Below are 23,279 nucleotides of genomic sequence, written 5' to 3'. Positions count from 1 at the left end.
TGTTCACTTGTGAGATCTGATGTCGCTGGTCAGAATAACATTATTGTCCATTCTTAATTATCCTTGAGAAGGTGGTAGTGAACTGCATTCTTGAACAACTGCAGCCTGTGCAGTGTAGATATGCCCACAGGAGGCTGCTCTAGAAATTTGACCTTGTGTCAGTAAAGGTTAGTGCTACAGTTCTAAGTCAGGATCATGAATGACTTGGAGAAGAATTTCCATATTGTGGTGCTCCCACCTGCCTGCTGCCCTTGTTCTTACAGGATGTAGAGTTTTGACAGGTGTTATAATAAAGTGCCACACTAAATCCTGTAGTTGGGACAAATTGTAACTGCTGTGCAGGGGTGGTGGAGGAATGAATGTTTAAGATAGTGGATAGGGTATCAATCAAGTGGGCTGTTTTTTTCCCAGATGGCGTTGAACATATTGAATAATGTTTAGGTTGCAACCTTCGAGGCCAGATGGAGTATTCAATTCACTTCTGATGTGTGGTTGGTGGACAGGTTTGGGAGCCAGAGAAGAGATCTTTTCTACGGAATTCCCAGCCACTGATCAGCATTCAAATTAATTTAGTTTCCTTTTGTTCAGGCCTCCAACGTCTGTGCATGGCAGTGTAGAACCAGAAATCATCACTGCAAAGGACGTTGGCACACAGATCACCATGCATGGACGTGGACCTTCCGAGTGTCTACACAGCTTAGAAGGAGTGTTGTCTCTGACCTTCTCTTGTTATTTATATGGATGACCTGATTCAGTTGAGGATCAATGGTAAGATCTAAGATTCAGATGGTGGAAGATTTAGTTTTGGTAATAATATTGAATGGCCAGTTTAGTCCTTCCAAACTTCCAAGAAAGCTAATAAAGCCACACAGCATATTGGTGAAAGTTGATGAATTGTCCTTGGTTGGTACCTGAGAATTAATTAATAGAGTTTAGTAATATCTCTCGCTTGCACCCATCCTTCTCTCTGTGAGTCTACTCATCAATGACCATGAAGAATCTGCTTTGTGGATTCGAGAGGTCAGCATATTATGATTGACAGATCTGAGTATAGGTGTTAGGAGGTCATGTTGCTGCTGTACAGGACATTGATGAGGCCACTTTTGGAATATTGTGTACAATTCTGGTCTCCCTGCTATAGGAAGGTTATTGTGAAACTTAAAAAGGTTCAGAAAAGATTTACAAGGATGTTACCAGGGTTGGAGAATTTGAGCTATAGGGAAAGGTTGAATAGGCTGGGGCTGTTATCAGTGGAGCATTGGAGGTTAAGGGGTGACCTTATAGAGGTTTATAAGATCATGCGGGGCATGGATAGGATAAATAGACACGATCTTTTCCCTGGGGTGGAGGAGTCCAGAACTAGAGGGCATAGGTTTAGGATGAGAGAGGAGAGATTTAAAATGGATCTAAGGGGCAACGTTTTCATACAGAGGGTGGTGTGCGTATGGAATGAGCTGCCAGAGGAAGTGGTGGAGGTTGGTACAATTATAACATTTAAAAAGCATCTGGATGGGTATAAGAATAGGAAGGGTTTAGAGGGATATGGGCCAAAAAATGGCAAATAGAACTAGATTAATTTATGATTTGGAGCTGCCGGTGTTGGACTGGAGTGTACAAAGTTAAAAATCACACAACACCAGGTTATAGTCCAACAGGTTTAATTGGAAGCACACTAGCTTTTGGAGCGACGCTCCTTCATCAGGTGAAGGAGCATCGCTCCGAAAGCTAGTGAGCTTCCAATTAAACCTGTTGGACTATAACCTGGTGTTGTGTGATTTTTAGATTAATTTAGGATATCTGGTCAGCATGGACAAATTGGTCTGTTTCTGTGCGATATATCTCTAAGACTCTATCTGCAACAACACCCAGAACCAGTTTATAGCACAGAGGAAGGTTAATAATTCTGTCAAATTTTCTTCCATTAGCCTCAATACATAATTGATGATTGATGCCCTGGGTTTTGCCAAAAAGAGTACCATCCTGAAAACCACATTATTCCCCAGTTTCTCTACTTTGCCAGTCATCGAGTAGTTTTGATTTTGTGTCAGCCTATTTAATTTCTAGGTTTTTTTGATGCTGCATTTATTTTTCCATGCATGGTTTTTGGTGGTTATACTTTGTGACTAAAACACTTTCAGAAAAGCTGAAATATGTGAGAAAAATGCAGTCAATTTTATTATTGATGTTATTTTGCTCTTACCAGAAGGCAAAAACCAAGGGAAGGTGATTTCCTGTCCCACCCTCTTTCGACTCTGGGTGAATAATATTGGAAAAACCCTTGGAAATTCTGGTCTTCACCTTTTCTGGAAAATGTCCAGTGTTGACTTACTTCCCTCTGCTCTACAAGTTCCTGTAGGCCTTGGATGATTTACTCTGTGGTATGCTGACTTTTCATCTATGATATTCTGCCAGAAGTAATGAATTGAATCACTGTCACCCTATCACACTCAGGATCAACTTTCACTCACCATCAACTAAAGAAAATTCAGAAACAGTTGAAACAAGATGACTAGCCAATACACATTAACTTACTATTTAATAACAATTAAAAAGTACCTACATTCACCAGCTCAGCGCAAGCTAGGAGAACAGCACCTCATTTTCCACTTGGGAATTCCATAGCCTTCTTATCTCAATATCAAGTTCAAAACATTTAGGGCATTTGGTCCCATGTCTTCACCCCCAAGCACCACACACCAGGCATGGTTATCACACCATGTTAGCCATGATTAGTGCCCATTAGTAGCTATTCACTCTACCAGACTGATCATTATCCCTCTTTTGTCTGTCCAACTGCTCTTCTCTCTCTTCGGGCTCTGTTTCCACCTATCATTTACTCCTTACCCTCTGGCCTCTTCCTGCCTTCTGCATAAAAAACAAATTTTTCCTAGCCATCATCAGTTCTGGAGAAAGGTCACTGGACCTGCAATGTTAATGCTGATTTCTCTCCACAGATGCTGATGTTTTCCAGCAATTTCTATTTTTGTTTCACTTTTGTGGCAACAAATTCCTTTTGAATTCAGTCATGGGATATGGGTGTCACTGGATAGTCCAATGTTTATTACCCATCCCTAAATACACAGAGCTCAGCTCGAAGTCAATCCCATAACTTGGGTTTGCAATCACTCATAGACAGAGGTAAAGATGGCAGATTTCCTTCCCAAAGATGAGAATGAGCCAGGTGAGTTTTTCAGTCAATCAACGGTGATTACATGATGACCGTTGGGCTATCTTTTGTCCAAACTTTAATTTAACCCAAATTTCATCATCTGCCATGGTGAGATTTGAACTCATAATCCCAGGGTTTACTAGTTTACTCATCCCAGTGATGTTACCATTATGCTAAGAATCAAAAGTCATATTGCTTCAATATTACATGTCCTCCTCCCTCATGTCTTGATTGAAAGCAAAATAGTAGCATGGCCCGATCAGAAACCCCAACATTGTTTACATTACTGGTTAGTCACTTTCACATTTACAGACCTTTTGACATCTGCATGCAGCTAATGACCAACGCACAATGGATTTTTACAGCTGATAAACCTACACAGAAATATCCAACAAAAGAGAAACAAAGAAGCTAAGTTTTATTTGATGTATTTTTCTGGATTTGTATAATGCTTACAGCTTGCAAACAATCAGCAAGCTGACATAATGGTTCCTTCCAACATTTTGATTGGCATTGACTTCCGATTCCCACATTTAGCTTCCTTTTTGGAAAATGGAGCACTCTGGCACGGTTCACACTTTCAGCTTCTGTAGATCTACTCAGGCCTAAACAAAGCCAAGAAAAAAAATGGATTATAGCTTCTTGACACATAGAGAAACAGCTGTGACCTGAGGGCTTGGGCTGCTCATTACACCCACACTGAGTTTCCTGAGCATAACCCTGTGCTACTATAAAACAGACCTAAAAGAATAGTGCAAATGTTTACCATGTGCAGCTGTTTTCTAAAATAACAAGTTGTTTTCACTAATGATAACATTTATTATATTGTATACCGGTAAACATATCATCAGTTGCAGCAAGATGAGGAGGTGCCTGCTATAAAGTTTCAAACAGGCCGACTCCCAATTTTACTGAATAGATTCCATACATGCTACATACTATTCCAGTGACCTGCAAAATCAATCTTACATGGACTTGTTCTCAACTTAACATGATAAAGGACACCCATATCACACAAAAGGACACCATTCAGCCCATCATGTCTGTGCCAGCTCATTGAAGTAGCTGTCCAGTTATTGTTGCCACTGCTGTGTCCCCATAATCCTGTAATCTGGTCCTTTGTTTTATGAGAGCATTCCTCGTGTGAACAGGAGGAATTGATGCCTGAATTGACTCATACATTCAAAGCTTCCTGTAGTTGTGGCCGAGTGGGTTAAGGCAATGGACCAGAAACCCGTTGGGAGCCTCCCCGTACAGGTTCAAACCTTGTCGACTATGTCCCTCATTGATGGGAGGCAACAGCTCAGTGGCATTATAGTTACTCCAGAAAACCAAGTGATGTTCTGGGGACCTGCATTTGACTCACGCCACAGCTAGATGGTGGAATTTGAATTCAATAAAAACAAATCTGGAGTTAAAAGTCTAAAGATATGCCATGAATCTATTGTTGGCAAGACCCACATATTCAACACAACTTGGCCACAAATTCAACCTTTCTGGAGGTGGCAAGAAAGGAGAGGAAGCTGGGCACATTTGGCCTGGAGAGAAGCTCATGCCCTTTTTGCTACCTTTGCAACTCTGATCTGGGCCAGAAGCTCCATGCGTGACGTTCTTGATTCACCACCAATTAAGGGCCTTGTGAACAATTAATGGCTCCTAAAGGGCCTTATCTCACCATCTCCCTGATTATCAGCTTCCCCGGTGGGTGAGAAAGCTGACCATTGGAAAGGTGAGTTAAGGGGTATCTCCATTTGTCCCAATGTTATACACACATTGGGGAGGGAAAGAGGATGGCCTCTGAAAGCCAATACCTGTCCTTGTCTCTATGTCCCTATTTCTTTAATTCATTCACGGGACATGGACACCACTGTCTGGCCAGAATTTATTGCCCGCCCCTAAATGCTCTTGAGAAGATGGTGCTGCAGTTCATGTGCTGTAAGTTGACCTACAATGCACTTAGTGAGGAAATTCCAGGATTTTGACCCAACAACTGTGAAAGAACAGTGATATATTTCCAAGATAGATGGTGAATGGCTAGGAGCGGAACTTGCAGATGGTGGTGTTCCTATATATCTGTTGCTGTTGTCCTTCTAGATGGAAGTGGTTGTGGTTTTAGAAGGTGCTGTTTGGTGAATTTCTGCAGTGCACCCTGTACGTAGTACACACTGTTGCTACTAAGCATCCCTATGAAAGGAATGGATGATTGTAGATTGGGTGCTAATCAAGTGGGCAACTTTGTCCTGGACAATGCAAAACCTCTTGAGTTGGAGCTGCATCCATCCAAGCAGGTAAGGAATATTCCATCACACTCAGGAGATGATGGACAGGCTTTAGGGAATAAGGAGGTGAGTTACTCACCGCGGTATTCCGAGCCTCTGACCTGCTTTTGTGCCACTATGTTCATGTGGCAAGTCCAATTAAATTTCTGGTCAATGATCACCCCCCAGGATTTTGATAGTGAGGGGTTCAGTGGTGGTAATGCCATTGAATATCAAGGGTGGTGGTTAGATTGTGTGTTATTGATTATGGTCATAACTTGGCATTTGTGCAGCATGAATGTAACTTGCCACTCCAAGCCTGGACATTGTCAAGATCTTGTTGCATTTGAACATAACCTGCTTCAGTATCTGAGGAGTCACAACTGGGGCTGAACATTGTGCAACCATGAGCAAACATCCCCACTTCTGACCTTATGATGGAGGGGAGGTCATTGATGAAGCAGCTGAAAATGATTGGGCCAAGGACATTACCCTGTAGAACTCCTACAGAGATTTCTTGTAGTTGAGATGACTGCTCTCCAACAACCACAAAAATCTTTCTGTGTGCTAGTTATAATTTCAAGAGCGTTTGCCCCCTGATTCCCATTGATTCCAGTTTTGCTAGGGCACCTTGATGCCACAGTGTATCAAATGCAGCTTTGATATTAAGAGTTATCACTCTCACCGCCTCTCTGGAATTCAGCTCTTTTGTCCATATTTGAACCATGGTTGCAATGAGGTCAGGAGCTGAGTGGTCCCGGCAGAATCCAAACTGCACGTCACTGAGCAGGTTATTGCTGAGCAGTTGCTGCTTGATAGCACTGTTGATGACCCCTTCCATCACTTTACTGATGATGGAGAGTAGACTGATGGGCCAGTAATTGCTTGGGTGGGATTTGTCCATCTTTATATGTGCAGGACATACTTGGGCAAGTTTTCATATTGTCAAGTAGATGCCAGTGCTCTTATTGTACTGGAAATGCTTTGCTGAGGGAGAGGCAGGTTTTGGAGCACAAGTCTTTGGTACTATTGCCAGAATATTTTCAGGGCTTGTAGCCTTTGTAGTAGACAGTGCCTCCAACCATTTTCTAATATCACAGAGAGTGAATTAATTGGCTGAAGACTGCTATCAGTGATACTGGAGGTGAACCATTGGAAGAGGCCAACATGGATTATCTACGTCTGGCTGAAGATTGCTGCAAAGGTTTAGCCTTATCTTTTGTACTGATGTGCTGGGCTCTTCCATCACTGAGGATGGAAGTAATATCCAATCAATGATAGTAGTGCGAAGTTGAGTGTGGAGTCCAAGGAGATAGGAGAAGCACTAAACAATTATGTTTCCTCAGTATTCACACTGGAAAAAGACAATGTTGTTGAGGTGAATACTGAGATACAGGCTACTAGACTAGACAGGATTGAGGTTCACAGGAAGAGGTGTTAGCAATTCTGGAAAGTGTGAAAATAGATAAATCCCCTGGGCCGGATGAGATTTATCCTCGGATTCTCTGGGAAGTCAGGGAGGAAAGTGCAGAGCATTTAGCTTTGATCTTTATGTCATCGTTGTCTACAGGAATAGTGCCAGAAGACTGGAGGACAGCAAATGTTGCCCCTGTTCAAGAAGGGGAGTAGAGACAACCTGGTAATTGTAGACCAGTGACTTTACTTCGGTTGTGGTCAAGTGTTGGAAAATGTTACAAGAGATAGAATTTATAATCATCTAGACAGGACTAAATTGATAAGGGATAGTCAATATGGTTTTGTGAAGGGTGGTTCATACCTCACAAACCTTATTAAGTTCTTTGAGATGGTGACCAGGCAGGTGGATGAGGATAAAGTGGTGGTTGCGGTGTATATGGATTTCAGTATGGTGTTTGATTTGTTTCCCCACAGTTGGCTATTGCACAAAATATGGAGGCATGGAATTGAGGGTGATTTCACAGTTTGGATCAGAAATTGGCTAGCTGAAAGAAGACAGAGGGTGGTGGTTGATGGGAAATGTTCATCCTGGAGTTCAGTTACTACTGGTGTACCCCAAGGATCTGTTTTGGGGCCACTGCTGCTTGTCATTTTATAAATGACCTAGATGACAGTGTAGAAGGATGGGTTAGTAAATTTGCGGATCACACTAAAGTCAATGGAGTTGTGGATAGTGCTAAGGAATGTTGCAGGTTACAGAAGGACATAGATAAGCTGCAGAGCTGGACCAAGAGGTGGCAAATGGAGTTTAATGCAGAAAAGTGTGAGGTGATTCACTTTGGAAGGAGCAAAAGGATTAGAGTACTGGGTTAATGTAAGATTCTTGGTAGTGTAAATGAGCACAGAGATCTCTGTGTCCATGTACATAGATCCCTGAAAGTTACCACCCAGGTTGATAGGGTTGTTAATATGGCATATGGTATGTTACCTTTTATTGGTAGAGGGATTTGAGTTTCAGAACCAGGAGGTCATGCTGCAACTGTAGCAATTCTGGTGCAGCCACACTTGCGTATTGCTTACAGTTCTAGTCACCACATTATCGGAAGGATGTGGAAGCATTGGAAAGGGTGCAGAGGAGATTTACTAGGATGTTGCCTGTTATGGATGGAAGAGTTGAGAATGTGGTGCTGGGAAAGCACAACAGGTCAGGCAGCATCCGAGAATCAATGTTTCAGGCGTAAGCCCTTTATCAGGAATGAAGCTTGTGGGCTGAGGCCTGAGAGACAAATGGGAGGGGGAATAGGTTTGGGGGGAAGGTAACTGAGAAAGCAATAGGTGGATGAAGGTGAGGGAGAAGGTGATAGATCAGAGGGGGCAGTGGGAACAGGTCCGGAGGGCAGTGCCAGGTTGGAGGCTTGGGACTGGGATAATGTAGGGGGAGGGGAAATGAGGAAGTTGTTGAAATCCACATTTATCCCATGTAGTTGCAGGGTCCCAAGGCAGAATATGAGGCATTCCTCCTCCAGGCATCGGGTGGTAACAGTTTGGTGGTGGAGGAGGCCCAGAACCTGCATGTCCTTGTCGGAGTAGGAGGGGGAGCTGAAGTGCTCAGCCACGCGACAGTGGGGTTGGAGCGTGCGGGTGTCCCAGACATGTTCTCTGAAACGATCTGCAAGAAGGCGTCCTGTCTCCCTGATGTAGAGGAGACCACACCGGGTGCAACGGATGCAGTAGATGACATTGATAGAGGTACAGGTGAATTTCTGATGGATGTGGAAGGATCTCTTGGGGCCTTAGACAGAGGTGAGGAGAGTGGTTTTGGGTGCAGGCTTTGCAGTTTTGCCTGGAAAGGTGCCAGGAGTGGGGTGTGGGCTATCAGGGGGCGTGGACCTGGTGAGGGATTGGTCTTTCCAGAACACTGATAGGGGTGTGGATGGAAATATATCTTTGGTGGTGGGGTCTGTTTGGAAGTGGCCGAAGTGGCGGAGGATGATGCGATATATGCGGAAGTTGGTGGGGTAGAAGGTGAGGAACGGGAGGATTCTGGCCTTGTTGCGTTGGGAGGGGAGGGGTTCAACGGTGGTAGTGCGTGAAGTGGAGGAGATGCACTGGAGGGCACCGTCAACCATATGGGAAGGGGAGTTGTGATTGTAGAAGAAGGAGGTCATCTGGGACTTTCTGAGATAGAATTGGTCATCCTGGGAACAGATGTGGCAGAGACGGAGAAATTGGGAATAAAGAATGGCATTCTTACAGGAGGTAGGGTGGGAGAAGGTGTAGTCTATATAGCTGTGGATGTTGGTGGGCTTGTATTAGATGCCTGTGGTTAGTTGGTCGCCAGAGACGGTGATGGAGAGGTCCAGGAAGGGGAGGGAGGTGTCTGAGGTGGTCCAGGTGAATTTGAGGTTGGGGTGGAAGGTTTTGGTAAAGTTGAAGGAGGGAAGGTCTTATTAGGAAAGACTGAGGGACTTGAGGCTGTTTTTGTTAGAGAGAAGATTGAGATGTGACTTAATTGAGACATATCAGATAATCAAAAGGTTAAATAGGGTGGACAGTGAAAGTCTTTTTCCTCAGATGGCGATGGCTAGCACAAGGGGACATAGTTTTAAATTGAGGAGTGATAGATATAGGACAGATGTCAGAGGTAGTTTCTTTATTCAGAGAGAAGTAGGGGCGTGGAACACACTGTCTGCAACAGTAGTAGATATGACAACTTTAAGGGCATTTAATTGGTCATTGGAGAAACAAGTGGATGAAAATGGAATAGTGTAAGATAGATAGGATTCAGATTGGTTTCACAGATCAGTGCAACATCGAGGGCTGAAAAGCCTGCACTGCACTATAATGTTCAATGTTCTATGTTCTATTTGTAGAGGCTCTTCCGCCAGTAAGTTATTTAATTGTCCACTATCATTCACAACTGGATGTAGCAGAACTGCAGAGTTTATATCTGATCTATTGGTTGTAGGATCACTTAGCTCTGTCTATCACTTGCTGTTTGTCATGCGACTTGTCCTTTTTCATAGCTTCACCAGTTTGACACCTCACCTGATGTTACTTCAGGCTTGACCTCCTGCATTCTCCACTGAACCATGGTTGATCCCCTGGATTGTTGCTAACAGTTGAGTGGGGGATACGCTGGTCCAAGAGGTTACAGATTGTGCTGGAGCATAATTCTGTTGCTGTTGATGGCCAATGGCGTCTCATGGATGCCCAATCTTGTGTTGCTAGATCTTAGCAAAGTGTGTCCCATTTAGCACTGTGATAGTGTCACAGAACTCAATGTGAAGGCAGCACTTTGTCTCCACAAGGACAGTGTGGTGGTCACTTTTACCGATACTGTCATAGACAGGTGCATTTGCAGCAGCAGATTGGTTAGAATGACAACAAATAAGTTTTTCCATCTTGTTGGTTCCCTCACTACCTGCCGCGACCCAGTGTAGTAGCTATGTGCTTTGGGACCTGACCGACCCAATCAGTAATGCTGCTGCCGAGTCACTCTTGGTGGTGGGCATGACATTCCCCTCTCAGAGTACATTGTACACCCTTCCCACTCTCAGTGCTTCCTCCAAGTGTTAATCAAGATGGAGAAGTACTAATTCATCAACAAAGGGAGGACGGTACATGATAATTAGCGGGAGGTTTTCTTGCCCATGTTTAACCTGAAGCCATGAGACTTCATGGGGTCTGGAATCAATGTTGATGATTCCCAGGACAACTCCCTCCTGACTGTATACCACTGTGCTGTCACCACAGCTGGGTCTGTTCTACTGTTGGGACAGGACATATCCAGAAATAGGGATGGTGGTGTCTGGCACATTGCCCTGGTAATAACCATGTCAGGTTGTTGATTGGTTAGACTGTGAGACAGCTCTCCCAGTTTTGGCACTAGCTCCCAGAAGTTAGTGAGGAGAACTTTGCAGAGTCAATAGGTTTCTTTCTTCAGCTGTCCTTTCTGGTGCCTAGGTTGATGCCTGGTGTTCTGTCCGGTTTTATTTCTTTGAGACTTTGTAGCGATTGAGCCAACTGAATGGCTTACTAGTCTATTTCAGAGGGCAGTTCAGAGTCAATCACATTGCTGTGCGTCTGGAGTCACGTTTAGGCTGGACCAGGCAAGGGCGGCAGATTTCCTTCCCTGAGCCAGCTAGTGAACCAGGTTTTTTACTTTCCAACAAAGGTTTTGTGGTCATCAGCAGATTATTAACCCCAATTTTTTTAAATTAAGTTCAAATTCTGCCATGGTGGGATTTGAACAAGGTCTCAGTGATAATACCACTATGCCATAGCTATCCTCCCAATTCCCCCTGTCCCATGACCTCCAGACTGTAAGAAGAAACAAGAAAGGACAGGTTCTTACTGCTGAATGGCCAAAGTAGTAGGCATTGAATGGTTGAGTTTAGGACCGAATAGGTGTAACCCTCTGATTGGACAGCAGCTCCATTTTACCAGAGCGGTGAGAAGAGAAGGAGTGGTGAAGCGAGGGCTGGCGGGAAGGGTAAGTTTTCCCACATTAAAAGGGACTTACCTCGGGAGTTGGGCCTCCATTTGCGGAGAGGTGCGAGGAAGGAGTAAAGAACTTCTGGGAAGTCATATATTTGTGTGGTTCCGTTACCCGAAACACTACTCAGGTAGTGTCTCCCACCCATCCTCCTCCTCTAACCAATAAAAAGGTTCTGTGCGCCAGATTGATAAGGCAACGAGTTTATTTTTTATTCCTTACTTTTTCAACAGTCTCTTTGGGAATTTAGAATAGTGGGAATGGAGGTTAGGGCAGTTGAATGTTCCTCCAGCAGAATGTGGGACGTAAGGGTCACCACTAGTGTCCCTGCTGACTACATCTGCGGGAACTGCACCCAACTCCAGCTCCTCGAAAACCGCATTAGGGAACTGGAGCTGGAGCTGGATGAAGCTCGGATCATTCGGGAGGCAGAGGGAGTTATTGAGAGGAGTTACAGGGAGGTAGTCACTCCTAAGGTACAAGAAAAAGGAAGATGGGTTACAGTCAGGGGATGGAAAGGGAACCGGCAGGCAGTCATTCCCCTCAACAATAAGTATACCGTTTTGGATACTGTTGTTGGGGACAACTTACCAGGGGAAAGCAGTGGGGCACAGGGCTCTGGCACAGAGTCAGTCCCTGCTACTCAGAAAGGAAGGGGGAAGAGGAGCAGAGCATTAGTTATTGGGGACTCCATAGTTAGGGGGACAGATAAGAGGTTCAGTGGGGACAAGAAAGACTCACGGTTGGTGTGTTGCCTCCCAGGTGCCAGGGTTCGTGATGTCTCTGATCGTGTTTTTGGGATCCTTAAGGGGGAGGGGGAGCAGCCCCAAGTCGTGGTCCACATAGGCACCAACGACACAGGTAGGAAGAGAGATGGGGATTTAAGGCAGAAATTCAGGGAGCTAGGATGGAAGCTTAGAGCTAGGATGAACAGAGTTGTTGTCTCTGGTTTGTTGCCCGTGCCACGTGCTAGTGAGGCAAGGAATAGGGAGAGAGAGGAGTTGAACATGTGGCTACAGGGATGGGTGCAGGAGGGAGGGTTTTGGATTCTTGGATAATTGGGGCTCTTTCTGGGGTAGGTGGGACCTCTACAAGCAGGATGGTCTTCATCTGAACCAGAGGGATACCAATATCCTGGGGGGGATATTCGCTAAGGCTATTGGGGTGGGTTTAAACTAATCCAGCAGGGGGATGGGAACCAAAATTGTAGTTCAAGTATAGAAAAGGTTGAGAGCAGGGAGGTCCGATATCAAGTTTCAGGGACGCAAGATGGCACCGACAAGCAAGACGTTGGTTTGAAATGTGTCTACTTCAACGGTAGGAGCATCCGGAATAAGGTGGGTGAACTTGCAGCATGGGTTGGTACCTTGGACTTTGATGTTGTGGCCATTTCGGAGACATGGTTAGAGCAGGGACAGGAATGGTTGTTGCAGGTTCCAGGATTTAGATGTTTCAGTAAGAACAGAGAAGATGGTAAAAAAGGGGGGGGGGTGTCGCATTGTTGATCAAGGACAGTATTATAGTTACAGAAAGGATGTTTGGGGACTCGTCAACTGAGGTAGTATGGGCTGAGGTTAGAAACAGGAAAGGAGAGGTCACCCTGTTGGGAGTTTTCTAAAGGCCTCCGAATAGTTCCAGAGATGTAAAAGAAAGGATAGCAAAGCTGATTCTCGATAGGAGTGAGAGAGACAGGTTAGTTGTCATGGGGGACTTCGACTTTCCAAATATTGACTGGGAACTACGAATAATATAGATGGGTCAGTTTCTGTACAGTGTGTGCAGGAGGGCTTCTTGACACAGTATGTAGACAGGCCAACAAGGGACGAAGCCACATTAGATTTGGTGAGCCCGGCCAGGTGTTAGACTTGGAAGTAGGTGAGCACTTTGGTGATAGCAATCACAATTCTGTTATGTTTACTTTAGTGATAGAAAGGTATAGGTGTATACCACTGGGCAAGAGTTACAGCTGGGGGAAAGGCAATTACGATGCGATTAGGCAAGATTTAGGAAACATAGGATGGAGAAGGAAACTGCAGGGGATGGGCACATTAGAAATGTGGAGCTTATTCAAGGAAAAGCTACTGTGCGTCCGAGATAAGTATGTACCTGTCAGGCAGGGAGGAAGCTGTAGAGCAGGGGAGCCGTGGTTTATGAAGGAAGTGGAATCTCTGATCAAGAGGAAGAAGAAGGCTTATGTTAGGATGAGATGTGAAGGCTCAGTTAGGGTGCTTGAGGGTTACAAGGTAGCCAGGAAAGACCTAAAGAGAGAGCTCCAAAGGGCCAGGAGGAGACATGAGAAGTTGTTGGCGGATAGGATCAGGGTAAATCCTAAGGCTTTCTATAGATATTTAAGGAATAAAAGAATGACGAGAGTAAGATTAGGGCCAATCAAAGATAGTAGTGGGAAGTTGCGTGTGGAATCAGAGGAGATAGGGGAAGCACTAAATGAATATTTTTTGACAGTATTCACTCTAGAAAATGACAATGTTGTCGAGGAGATTACTGAGATACAGGCTACAAGACTAGGTGGGATTGAGGTTCACAAGGAAGAGGTATTAGAAATCCTGCAGAGTGTGAAAATAGATAAGTCCCCTGGGCCGGATGGGATTTATCCTAGGATCCTCTGGGAAGCCAGGGAGGAGATTGCCGAGCCTTTGGCCTTGATCTTTAAATCGTCATTGTTTACAGGAATAGTGCCAGAAGACTGGAGGATAGCAAATGTGGTTCCCCTGTTCAAGAAGGGGAGTAGAGACAACCATGGTAATTATAGACCAGTGAGCCTTACTTCAGTTGTTGGTAAAGTGTTGGAAAAGGTTATAAGAGATAGGATTTATAATCATCTAGAAAAGAATAATTTGATTAGGGATAGTCAGCATGGTTCTGTGAAGGGTAGGTCATGCCTCACAAACCTTATGGAGTTCTTTGAGAAGGTGACTAAACAGGTAGATGAGAGTAAACCGGTTGATGTGGTGCATATGGATTTCAGCAAGGCATTCGATAAGGTTCCCCACAGTAGGCTATTGTACAAAATGTGGAAGAATGGGATTGTGGGAGATATGGCAGTTTGGATCAGTAGTGTTTGCAGACAACACTAAGGTCAGTGCAGTTGTGGATAGTGATGAAGGATGTTGTAGGTTACAGAGAGACATAAAGCTGCAGAGCTGGGCTGAGAGGTGGCAAATGGAGTTTAATGCGGATAAGTGTGAGGTGATCCACTTTGGTCGGAGTAATCGGAATGCAAAGTATTGGGCTAATGGTAAGATTCTTGGTAGTGAGGATGAGCAGAGAGATCTCGGTGTCCAGGCACACAGATCCTTGAAAGTTGCCAGCCAGGTTGACAGGGTTGTTAAGAAGGCATACAGTGTTTTAGCTTTTATTAATAGAGGGATTGAGTTCCGGAACCATGAGGTTATGCTACAGCCGTACAAAACTCTGGTGCGGCCGCACTTAGAGTATTGTGTACAGTTCTGGTCACTGCATTATAAGAAGGATGTAGAAGCTTTGGAAAGGGTGCAGAGGAGATTTACTAGGATGTTGCCTGGTATGGAGGGAAGGTCTTATGAGGAAAGGCTGAGGGACTTGAGACTGTTTTCGTTAGAGAGAAGGTTGAGAGGTGACTTAATAGAGACACATAAGATAATCAGAGGGTTAGATCGGGTGGACAGGGAGAGCCTTTTTCCAAGTATGGGGACGGCAAACATGAGGGGGCATAGCTTTAAATTGAGGGGTGATAGATATAGGACAGATGTCAGAGGTTGTTTCTTTACTCAGAGAGTAGTAAGGGTATGGAATGCTTTGCCTGCAACGGTAGGAGATTCGCCAACTTTAAGTACATTTAAGTAGTCATTGGACAAGCAAATAGTGGGCGGCACGGTGGCACAGTGGTTAGCACTGCTGCCTCACAGCACCTGAGACCCGGGTTAAATTCCCGCCTCAGGCGACTGACTGTGTGGAGTTTGCACATTCTCCCTGTGTCTGCGTGGGTTTCCTCCGGGTGCTCCGGTTTCCTCCCACAGTCCAAAGATGTGCAGGTCAGGTGAATTGGACATGCTAAATAGTGTTAGGTAAGGGGTAAATGTAGGGGCATGGGTCGGTGTGGACTTGTTGGGCCGAAGAGCCTGTTTCCACGCTGTAATCTAATCTAATCTAATCAAATGGACGTACGTGGAATAGTGTAGGTTAGATGTGCTTCAGATTGGTATGACAGGGCGGTGCAACATCGAGGGCCGAAGGGCCTGTACTGCGCTGTAATGTTCTATGTCCTATATTCTGGTGGTCCAGCCTGAACTGATTGGTGGACAATCTGGTGAGTTATCCTGCTGGCTGGGGGCAGCATGTGAGTAACCATCTAACACAACCACCACATTCCCACCAATACTGATGCTATAATCAAAGTAGCAAGTGTTCTGGATGAAGAAGTGATTATTTGTTCTGACAATATCCTGGCTTCAGTGCTGAAACTTTCCACAGCAGATCAAGCAATTCCCTTTGACGAGATGGCAATACAGATATCATACTGGCATCTCTCTATAATATACAAGTTTGCTCAGCTACATTATAACCAGGAAAATAACATAAATCTAACCCAGTCAATTACTCCCTTGTCAGGCTCTTCCCAGTCATCAGCATAGTGATGGATGGATTCATCAATAGGGCCATCAAGCATCACTTACCCATCAATAATCTGCTTACTGGTGTTCAATTTAGTTTCTGGCAGAACTGCTCAGCACCTGTCCTGATTACAGCCTTGATCTCGGTTCAGATGCAAGAATTGAATTGCCAGTTGAAAGTAAATGCCTTTGAAATCCTGGCCACATTTAATCTCATACAAAGGACCCAGGCAAAACTAAGATCAGTGGAAGTCCCTGATGCGCCCAATGCTTTCTATGCTGTCCCGACAGGCCCAGACACACCTGTTCCCTCTGTCACCGCTGCAGAGGTCAGATTGGTCTTCCTGGGTGTCAACCCAAGGAAAGGGATAGAAACGGATGGAATTTCTGGCTGTGCACGTCGATCCTGTGCAGAGCAGCTGGCAGGAGTGTTCACTGACTGCTTCAACCTCTCCCTCCCACAAGCCGAAGTCCCCACCTTCTTCAAGAAGATCACCATCATCCCAGTACCTAATGGGATGCATTTTATTGACTACTGCCCAGTGGCTCTGACCTCCTTAATCATGAAGTGATTTGAGATGCTGGTCATGGCCCACATCAATTCTAGCCTCCCAGCCTGCCTCAACCCTCAACCATTTGCCTACCGACGTAAGACGTCTACAGCAGATGCCACTTCCCTAGCCCTACACTCATCCCTGGAATATTTGGATAATAAAGATACCTATATCAGATTCCTATTCATCAACTGCAGCTCCGCCTTCAAAACCATAATCCCCTCCAGAGTGATCTCAAAACTCCTGCATCTAGGTCTCTGCAACTAGTTCTTCATCTTTCTGACCCACGGACCACAATCAGTGAGGATAGACAACTGCACTTCATCCATGATCACCCTCAACACTAAAGCCACCCGAGGATGCATTCTCAGCCACCTACAACTGTGTTGCCAAATTCTGAAAGAACGCCATCTCCCAGTTTGCTGATGACACACGGTAGTAGGACCAATATCAAACAATGATGAATCAGAATGCAGAAAGGAGATAGAGGGCTTGGTGATGTGGTGCAGTGATGAAAAAAAACTCTCTCAATGTTGGCAAAACTAAAGAACTGGTCATTGACTTCAGGAAGAAAGAATGAGAAAGCGCTCCCATCTGCATCAATAAATGGAGGTTGAGCAGGTTGAGAGCATCAAGTTCCCAGGAATGATGACAATCTCTCCTGGACTTCACACGTAGATGCAAGAGTCAAGAAGGCACAACAATGCCTCTTCCTCCTCAGGCAGCTTAGGAATTTCAGCATGTCCATAAGAACGGTTAAAGGTGGATAAATCCCCAGGACCTGATCAGGTGTACCTGAGAACTCTGTGGGAAGCTAGAGAAGTGATTGCTGGGCCTCTTGCTGAGATATTTGTATCATCGATAGTCACAGGTGAGGTGCCGGAAGACTGGAGGTTGGCAAACGTGGTGCCACTGTTTAAGAAGGACGGTAAAGACAAGCCAGGGAGCTATAGACTGGTGAGCCTGGCCTCGGTGGTGGGCAAGTTGTTGGAGGGAATCCTGAGGGACAGGATGTACATGTATTTGGAAAGGCAAGGACTGATTCGAGATAGTCAACATGGCTTTGTGCGTGGGAAATCATGTCTCACAAACTTGATTGAGATTTTTGAAGAAGTAACAAAGAAAACTGATGAGGGCAGAGCAGTAGATGTGATCTATATGGACTTCAGTAAGGCGTTCGACAAGGTTCCCCATGGGAGACTGATTAGCAAGGTTAGATCTTATGGAATACAGGGAGAACTAGCCACTTGGATACAGAACTGGCTCAAAGGTAGAAGATAGAGGGCGGTGGTGGAGGATTGTTTTTCAGACTGGAGACCTGTGACCAGTGGAGTGCCACAAGGATCGGTGCTGGGCCCGCTACTTTTTGTCATTTACATAAATGATTTGGATGCGAGCATAAGAGGTACGGTTAGTAAGTTTGCAGATGACACCAAAATTGGAGGTTTAATGGACAGCGAAGAGGGTTACCTCAGATTACAACAGGATCTGGACCAGATGGGCCAATGGGCTGACAAGTGGCAGATGGAGTTTAATTCAGATAAATGTGAGGTGCTGCATTTTGGGAAAGCAAATCTTAGCAGGACTTATACACTTAAAGGTAAGGTCCTAGGGAGTGTTGCTGAACAAAGAGACCTTGGAGTGCAGGTTCATAGCTCCTTGAAAGTGGAGTCGCAGGTAGATAGGATAGTGAAGAAGGTGTTTGGTATGCTTTCTTTTATTGGTCAGAGTATTGAGTACAGGAGTTGGGAGGTCATGTTGCGACTGTACAGGACATTGGTTAGGCCACTGTTAGAATACTGCGTGCAATTCTAGTCTCCTTCCTATCAGAAAGATGTTGTAATACTTGAAAGGGTTCAGAAAAGATTTACAAGGATTTTGCCAGGGTTGGAGGATCTGAGCTATAGGGAGAGGCTGAACAGGTTGGGGCTGTTTTCCCTGGAGCATCAGAGGCTGAGGGGTGACCTTATAGAGGTTTACAAAATTATGAGGGGCATGAATAGGATAAATAGACAAAGTCTTTTCCCTGGGGTCAGGGAGTCCAGAACTAGAAGGCATAGGTTTAGGGGTGAGAGGGGAAAGATATAAAAGAGACCTAAGGGGCAACATTTTCAAGCAGAGGGTGGTATGTGTATGGAATGAGCTGCCAGAGGAAGTGGTGGAGGTTGGTACAATTGCAACATTTAAGAGGCATTTGGATGGGTATATGAATAAGAAGGGTTTGGAGGGATATGGGCTGGGTGCTGGCAGGTGGGACTAGATTGCGTTGGGATATCTGGTCGGCATGGACGGGTTGGACCGAAGGGTCTGTTTCCATGCTGTACATCTCTATGACTCTATGACTCTAACCCTCATTAACTTTTATAGATGCACCATTGAAAGCTTACTATCCAGGTGCATAACACCCAGTACAGCAACTGCTCTCCCCAGGACTGTAAGAAACAACAGAAGATGGTGTGCTCAGCCCAGACCATCACGGAAGCCAATCTTCCATTCATGGACTCTATTTACACTTTTTGTGACTATGGAAAGGCTGCCAACATCATTAAAGAACCTTCCACCCTGGTAATGCTCTCCTTCAACCTCTTCTGTCAGGCTGAAGATAAAGAAGCCTGAACACATGCACCAGCAAGTTCAAGAATAGCTTCTTCCCTGCTGTTGTTAGACAAATGAATGGAATCTTTAACTTCAAAGAATGTTGATCTTGCTTTGTGCACCTCTTTTGCAGTGTAATCTTCATGCCTCTCTCTGTCTAAGCATCCTATGATCTGTATCTCTTAGCTTATTATGATCTGCCTGTACTGCATGCAAACCAAGCTTTTCACTGTACTTAGGTGCATATGACTAAAATAAATGAAATGCAGTTTTCAACAGTTTCCTCATTTCCCCTCTCCCCAGATTATCCCAGTACCAAGCCTCCAACTTGGCACCGCTGTCCTGACCTGTCCATCACTCCCACCTTGATCTATCACCTTCTCCCTAACCATTCCCCCTTACCATTCTCCACCTATCACATTCTCAACTACCTCTTCCCAACCCCACCCCACCCCCCCCATTTATTTCTTAGCCCCGACCCACAAGCCTCATTCCTGATGAAGGTCTTATGCATGAAACATCGATTCTCCTGCACCTCGGATGCTGCCTGACCTGCTCTGCTTTTCCAGCACTACACTCGACTAAAATAAATCAAATGAAATCAAGTCACGGAATAAATCTGAGGCAGCAGGGGTGTAATGGTAATCTCATGGGGCTAGTAATCCAGAAGGACCAGGCCAATGCTCTGAGGACATGGATTTGAATCTCACCCCAACAAATTATAATTTAGTGGCACCCTGATTTAGTGATTATCCTGACAAGAAATGCATTTGGTTCACTAATGTCCTTTGGGGAACAAAACTCTCCCATTCTGGCCTAATTGATATGTGGTTTCGGATTCAGATGTGGGTGACTCTTAAGTGGTTTGACAAACCATTCAGTTTAATCTCACTGAAAGGAATGAAACTAAAAAGATCAAAAGCAGCATTTGCTAACTATATGATCTGTGGCTCATCTCCTGACTTTTAACAGCCTCTCCACTATTAAAACGTCTTGAGGCAGGAATGAAAGAAATACCCATGTGTGCCAGAACACTTCTGAAGTGAGGCACCACTTAAAACAGAGCAATTTGCATGATCAGCACTTAATTGCTCAAAGCAATACCATACACCTCCACCAAACGTGCTCTGTATTGTAGTATTTACAACAGATGCACTGTAGCAACTCACTAAGTTAGTCCAGTATCCAGCACTTGCCTTCCTGACTCTCAGGGCACTGTTACACAAGGAGTGCAATGATTATCACAACATTCTTTTGAAAATTAGGATTATCATGGAAGGAGACCATTCAGTTCATCGTGACTGTACTGTACCAATTATTTAGTTACCTAGTGCCAATCCTGCCTGTTCCCCATTTCCCTGCACACCATTTCTATCCAAATAATTACTCAATGCTGTCTTGAATGCCTCAGTTGAAGTTGCCTCCATCACAATGCATTTCATACCTTGTTCCACTTACCATGTGAAAAGGTTTTTTTCTCATTATCACCATTGTATGCCACTTTATAACTATACCCTCTCATTCTTTTTTATTTTACTAGTAGGAACAGTTTCTCCCTACTACTCTGTCCAGCCTGCTCATGATCTTGACAAACTTGATCAAATTTCCTCTCAGCCTTCTTCTCTCCAAGGAGAAAGATTTCAATCTCTTCGATCTATCCTTATAACTCTCACTTTTGAAACCATTTTTGTAAATCACTTCTGCACTCTCTCTAATGCATTCACATCTTTCCTCTTATGTGGTGCCCACAACTGTACACAATACTCCAACTGAGGTCAAACAAGTGGCTCGTACAAGTTCAACATCACCTGCTTGCTCTACTTCCTTATTATTAAAGCTGAGGACATTGTCTGCTTTACTAAATGTTCTCCACATGTCCAACCACTTTCAATGGCCTATGTACATTCATATCTATATCCCTCTACTCCTGCACCGCTCTCAGATTTGTACCCTCTTTAGACTAAGTGCACTAAGTTCAATTCTGAAAGTATTTCCAAATTCTGAGAAGAGAAAATACATAAACTCTTGGACATAACTTGGCTTATGAGGCAAAGCTGAATTCCAAAGTTCTTATAGACTTATAAATTACCTCTGTTTGAATATATGCACTTCAAAAATCTCACATTTCATGATTTACTATGTTTATTTGAAATGTCAGAGGTTTGGAAATGATTTGTAAAATAAATCAGGCTTGAGGAAATAGTGTTAGAAATAAAAAGCCCAAAAATCCGCTGGAATAACATCTCTGTGTATCTCTGAAGTGAAAGTTCAGCATTGAGTCTATATTAACATTGAAGCAAGGAAGGAGCATCAGTCATCAAGCATCATTCATCAAACATCATTGGCAGATCTTGGAAACTTGTCTGCTGTAGGTTGCTTGCTTCATGGGTAAGAGGTTTGCCAGTTTTTTTCTTCTTTTCTGCACCCTGGAAAGTTCCATTATCAATTGTGTCTTATTAGCTGCCAATAGGCTGTTGGGACGGAATGGCTAAATATTTTGAAAATGATCTTCAGTGAGTTGGTCACATAATGATTATTTTTTATTTCGTCAGGGGATGTGGGTATCACATGCTAGGGAGGATGGATGCGGCTTGGAGGGAGCTTGCTGTGGGTGGTGGTGTTCCCATGGTTTGCTGCCCTTCACCTTCTAGGCAGTAGATGGAACACAATAGAGACTTATTTACCAGACTTGTTTCTGGGATGGGAAGAATTATTGTATCCCTACAGCATGGAGACAAGCCATTCGGCCCAACAAGTCCACAGCGACTCTCTGAAGGGCATTCCTATGAAGAGAGATGGTTAAAGCTGGACATGTATTTTGTCAATTTTCAAAAACCTTACAGCTATTGAATGCTGCAAAATACCTGAAGTGGGGTAGATTGGGGTGACAGAGGTAAGATGTTGCCCTGATTGGGGAAGCTAGATCCAGGGAACACAATTTCAAAAGAAATGTGAAAGTTATTGATGTGAAGGGATGGGGGATAACATAGAAAAGAAACATTGAAATTGTAACATAAGCATTGTCACATCAGGCACCCTGCTGTGGCAATTCCTCATATGACTGTGTTATTGCTGATAACTCCAACGCATGATCTGCAAATTCTGCCAGAGTTAGGGCATATGCTTCAAAGGTTGGGTAGACATGTTGCTTGGAGACATGTGCACTCCCTCTGATGCTTTCCCTTCGCCTCTACACAATACCAACAGAATCATTTGAAGTGTTCAGAGTCTGAACACACAGTGGCTCGTTGCTTAGCACTACTGCCACAAAGCGCCAGACATCCAGGTTCCGACTGTCTGTGTGGAGTTGGCATGTTCTCTCCGTATCTGCACGGGTTTCCTCCAGGTGCTCCAGTTTCCTCACGTCATAAAGTCACAGAGTCATAGAGATGTACAGCATGGAATCAGACCCTTCAGTCCAAACCATCCATTCCAACCAGATATCCCAACCCAATCTTGTCCCATCTGCCAGCACTCGGCCCATATCCCTCCAAACCCTTCCTACTCATATGCCCATCCAAATGCCTTTTAAATGTTGCAATTGTACCAGCCTCCACCACTTTCTCTGGCAGCTCATTCTATACACATACCACCCTCTGTGAAAAGTTGCCCCTTAGGTCTCTTTTATATCTTTCCCCTCTCACCCTAAACCTGTGCCCTCTAGTTCTGGACTCCCCATCCCATGGAAAAGACTTTGTCTATTTACCCTATCCATGCCCCACATGATTTTGTAAACCTTTATAAGGTCACCCCTTAACCTCCGATGCTCCAGGGAAAACAGCCCCAGCCTGTTCACCCTCTCCCTATAGCTCAAATCCTCCAATCCTGACAAAATCCTTGTAAATCTTTACTGAACCCTTTCAAGTTTCACAACATCTTTCCGGTAGGAAGGAGACCAGAATTGCGTGCAATAGTCCAACAGTGGCCTAATCAATGTACAGCCTCAACATGACCTCCCAATTCCTATACTCAATACTCTGACCAATATAAGAAAGCATACCAAACACCTTCTTCACTATCCTATCTACCTATGACTTCACTTCAAAGGAACTATGAACCTGCACTCCAAGGTCTCCTTGTTCAGCAACACTCCCTAGGACCTTACCATTAAGTGTATAAGTCCTGCTAAGATTTGCTTTCCCAAAATGCAGCACCTCACATTTATCTGAATTAAACTCC

General features: G+C 44.5%; 1 long non-coding RNA gene across 1 annotated transcript in view; it reads right to left on the bottom strand.

Moving 5' to 3' along the window:
* Window positions 1-3,576: 3,576 nt before the first annotated feature.
* The window catches only part of LOC148152160 (uncharacterized), a 71,789-nt gene continuing 52,086 nt past the window's right edge, over window positions 3,577-23,279 (bottom strand). Inside the window, exon 3 of the long non-coding RNA XR_015758632.1 lies at window positions 3,577-3,774. This is a non-coding gene — a long non-coding RNA (uncharacterized LOC148152160). The remainder of the gene's footprint in view (window positions 3,775-23,279) is intronic.

The sequence above is a fragment of the Chiloscyllium plagiosum genome, unplaced genomic scaffold (genome assembly GCF_037043375.1).
Source record: "Chiloscyllium plagiosum isolate Xiang-an unplaced genomic scaffold, Cpla_swu_hap1 HiC_scaffold_1, whole genome shotgun sequence".
Lineage (NCBI taxonomy): Eukaryota > Metazoa > Chordata > Chondrichthyes > Orectolobiformes > Hemiscylliidae > Chiloscyllium > Chiloscyllium plagiosum.
This window is presented reverse-complemented; position numbering and strand designations above follow the sequence as displayed.